The sequence below is a fragment of the Pseudopipra pipra genome, chromosome 18, assembly GCF_036250125.1.
Source record: "Pseudopipra pipra isolate bDixPip1 chromosome 18, bDixPip1.hap1, whole genome shotgun sequence".
NCBI classification, from domain to species: Eukaryota; Metazoa; Chordata; class Aves; order Passeriformes; family Pipridae; genus Pseudopipra; species Pseudopipra pipra.
In genome coordinates, this window is record NC_087566.1 from 10,978,591 (window position 1) to 10,983,152 (window position 4,562).

Below are 4,562 nucleotides of genomic sequence, written 5' to 3' on the forward strand. Positions count from 1 at the left end.
TCCATCTGTGATGCCTAATATAATGCTGAATTCTGCATTAAAAAGCTGGGAGACTTTGGGACATCTACCAAACCCCACATTTCTCTTAATTTGTGATGAGCTGACAGGTATTTAGATGATACGAAGGTTGACAGTCAGTAATGTCTTAAGAAACAAGCAGAAAATTTCGTGATGTTTAGTGTAAGAGCAATACTGGAATTTGCTGAAGGCAATGAGGGCACTCACATTTATCCAGCCAAGAGCTCAGTGCTGGAGTATAATTGTTACTGTGAAATCACCCCGAGTCATGAAGGAGCACTTCACTGACAATGTGCTACACTGGAATCAAGAATCAAAGAGAAAAATAGATAACTTCACTATTAGAAATGCTTTATTAGCATGGCTTTACTTCCAAATGAGGTGGCCAAGCCAGTGCTCTGCAGTTTTCAGACAGTGTTCTAATGGGACAGACAAAAAGCACCTCCCCAAAGGTGTGGGCAAAGCTGGAAGGAGAGGCAACAGATCTGTTGTAGCATGACATGAAGTTGTGTATCTGTACATCTCCTTTACACCACCCTTGGACTCACTGCTTCCCATTTTCTATCTGACCATGACCCTTCTCCCCAGAGGGATTCAGGACATAAAGCTTATCAAATGCTTGGGACATCTTGCAAAGAATTTAAATATAATGATATTTATTTGCCAGAGAAGTTAGGAAGTTGTGCTGTAACAAGTTAGAAGTTGTGCTGGGTCACTTTGACAAAGTTCTAAAATGTGAAATCAATTAATGGGAACCCTTTCCCACATTTTAATTATCTCAGTGTCTGCTTAACAATCTGCCCAGAACTTGGAGCAATACACCAGCCCTCAGCACCTCCTCCCTCGAGCCCCTTCATCCTGACTGAGCAGAACACTGCTCTTCACAGATGTTCAGTTTGCAAAGTAGCAGTTTATAGCATCTTGCCTGACAGTAAAGCCATTTGTCACGGTGGCCAAGTTAGCAGTTATTATAACTTAAATATGCCATAGTTTTTTTGTGTTGATACAGGTTATTATAACTTAAATGTGCCGTAGTTCTTTTGTGTTGATCAGGGTATTAACCAGTTTCCACAGCTACAGCAGACAGAACACTTCAGGACCTTTGGGTCTCCTGAGTTCAGAGCCAAGAGAAAACTTCCGTAGAGAAGGTGATGGGAGAGGTCAGAAGAGACTGTCCTGTGCAGGGCTCACAGACTGGCTGGGGATGGAAGGGACCTCTAGAGCAGGTTCACCCAGAACAGGCTGCAGAGAATCGTGGCCAGGTGGGTTCTGAGTCTCCAGAGGAGACTCCACAATTCTGGGCTCTCACTCAAATCAAGACAGTCACATGTATCTCTCAGCTTTCAGAAAGTGCCTTATCTGTTTGAAGTTCCATCTTCAAAAGCATTAGCAATGTTTACCTTGTTCATGGAAGTGTTCTCTTCCCTGTCAGAAGTGATTTATGGACTCGTATCACTAAATCTCTTTCCTGACTAACACTTCCCAGCATAGGGGATAAGAAGCCTTAGCAGTGCAATCCTGTGCACCAGCTCTGTGTCCAAGGAGGGATCCAGTGCTGGAGTCTGCACTGCAGTCCCAGGGTGCTGCACTTTGGGTAGGCTGGATCTGTGGATGCTGGTGGCACGAGCTGTCCCTGGCTCTGAAGCAGCAGGGCCCAGGATCATCTGTCCCAGCCTGTAGTTCCTCCAGCTGTAGCTGCCTGGCTCCAGACTGTCCACACAAACTGCAGTCACAGCTCAGCTGGGCACAGACATTCCTTCCACTAAAGGACAGCCCTTAATGTTCCCTGCATATTTTTCACACTGGGGGAAATTGTCCTGATAAAGGAAGCATGTTTAAGAAAGATAATGAAAAATACATATAAAGGAGTCAGGAATTAATCAAAGAATGGAAAGAGAAGTAAGTTTTCACCCTTAAGGGTGTGCAGTAGCTGCTTAAACTTCCCAGTTCTTTCTGTTCTGATCCTTCCTCAGGGCTATGTTACCTCCTTTCCAAGCATTGCTACAGCCATTGGCTGTACTTAGTAGGATGGATTGTAATTAATTCCCAATTCTGTGCTTGTGGAAGTGTAATGTTGTCTTTATGATCTCTGAAGTCCAGCAGTCTGCAGGTCAGAGATTACTGCTCACAAAGCAGGGCTCATTTGAGAACCACCAGAAATGGATCCTGTATAACTGGGGTTTGATGACTGTTCTTTCCACTGCCTTACTGAACAAAATCTGTGCTGTGAACACTGCAGTGGAAAAGTTAATTCCAAGATGGAAAGGACTAGTAAAACATCCTGGGTACATGGCATGAGAAAACAGCCAAGAGCCAGGTTAGATGACCTGGCACTGGGCAGTCCTGACTGAGAGTCCTGGTCACTGCTGTCCTGAACCTGGTGCTACCAGGAGCAAAGTGTCTATTTACATATTTACTGTTTAATGGCCTCTGACCTTGGTTCTCATCTCTTTTCTTTCCCTGCAGGTACATCCTTGCACTGGGGCCAGCAGGTACCATGCTCTCAGGTATGTGCATTATTCCACCAGCAGTGCTGAAGTGTTGGCTCACAAATTCTCTGCTTCCCCAGAAATGAATTTGCATCTCAAACCACTGACTGTTCAAATGGAAAGCCTCGTAATCTGCTTCCCCAGAGGGCTTTGCTGCAGTGGCATAACTTGCCCTGCATATAAACAAAATCACTACAGTAACATTGCTTTGTGTTTGAAATTGCTTTTTGAAAATTAAGAACTCGCTGCAGCTTTTAACACAGGTTTATTGTTAAGCTGAAACCTTGTCTCGTGTCAGCCCTGAGCAACTTAACACCAAGAACACACAAATAAAACAAAACCATCTCGGAGCTGACTACAGACTTTTGAGGGAAATAGTGACAGATACCTCAACTGCTGTGATTAAACTCGTGCTGGAGGTTTACATAAGCAGAATAAATGAAAAATATTCCCCTTTTTTGAGAGGGGATATTCAGTACAGACACAAAGGCAGGAGAAAACAGGTCTTGGTGTATTTTTGAAAGATCCACAATTATAAGAGTAATGTACCCACCTCATAATCTCAAATGGAACAGAGGGTCACATGTGCTTAGAGCTTGTATGGGCACTGTAAGGTACAAGCTTATTCTTTTTACAATTCTTTATGAGTAAACGAGCTTTTATCAGATACCTGGCCTCATGTTAAACTAATATTTTTCTGTGTTGTGCTTTGAATTTAAGACACCTGGAAAGTCAGAGGCTTAGAAACCTCTACTCAGGTGACTCCTGACAGATCTTTCTCTTGCACTGGAACAATCTGAGAAGTGAATGGAAGTGAATTCCAACACTTCCAGGTATTTCATTAATGAGGTGCAGTGCTCAGTCACAACATTAATTGATTAGTCTTATTTCTGTGACTGGAGTGGAAACACTGAAAGATGAGATGGGGAGGAAGAATCAACGAAGCCTTTGAGTCACTACAAGGCCTTGTCCCTTTGATGAGAAGTGTCAGATTAATCTTCATAAATGGTCATAATTACTTGTGCCTGGAGCTCAGCCAAGTCATTCCAAATAAAAATTAAATTATACAACTGATTGCATGTTCAGCCTCATCTCCAAAGTGTTAGAGCCACCATGGCCCTACAGAAACATGCTGACATTTACTGTATGCTTGTAACAGGACAGCAGACTTTTGCCTAAATAGTAAGAGAACCTGGTAATTATTGATTATGTTTTTCCTTAAATAATAGTTTTCCTAAAGCTTTCTTGTAGAGCCTGTCACAGTTGCTGTCAGACCCCTAATTTCTTTGGTAATCTGCAGATTCCTCTCCCTTCTTCATTAAACTCAGTTTTAACTACCCCTCGTCAGATGGGAAATTTATGAATGCTTTTGAAAAACTTAAGAATTTGGAGAAAAAAATAGTGCAATTAATTAAGTTCACTTAGCAGAAAAGGGGTAAGTACACAGACACAAAGCTGATGCCATCTAACACCAGAAGCAATGCTCCTCTTGGAGGTCCTGAGAACAGCACCAGTCCTTCAGAGGAAGGAACACTTCTAAAAGGTAAATCTTCATAAATCTCACAGAATTCCATTTAGCAGGAAGAACCCAGCTCTCTCCTGTGCCTGTATGTGCTTTGGAAAATAATGACACAGACATGAAACACTACAGGTTCACCCCCAGATCAGATGACTGGAACAGCAGACACTGAGAGAAAAATTATGTGGTCCCTGTTCTGCTCCTTATGCAGCTTCCACCACCTTAATATTGGGCTTTTTTAGCTGGTTATAAATGGGATATTCCAGAAACACAGCATATGGAGCTTTTAAAAGAACGTTAGAAAAGGAAATTAGTGTTTCCTCATATGAGACTGTGCTTGCTTCTTTAGTTATTCCAATTTTAAATCATATTAAGTAAAGTAATAGCTGAAGCATCTACACTGATTTATCTGGGCAAAGATAGGTCAGCTTGCACTCTGCTACATTATCTGACAAAACTAACAGGGTGCCAGAGGACATTTAGAATCTAATACCACTCCACTGTATCCTTAGGAAATAAAGGCTAAAGAACAAAAC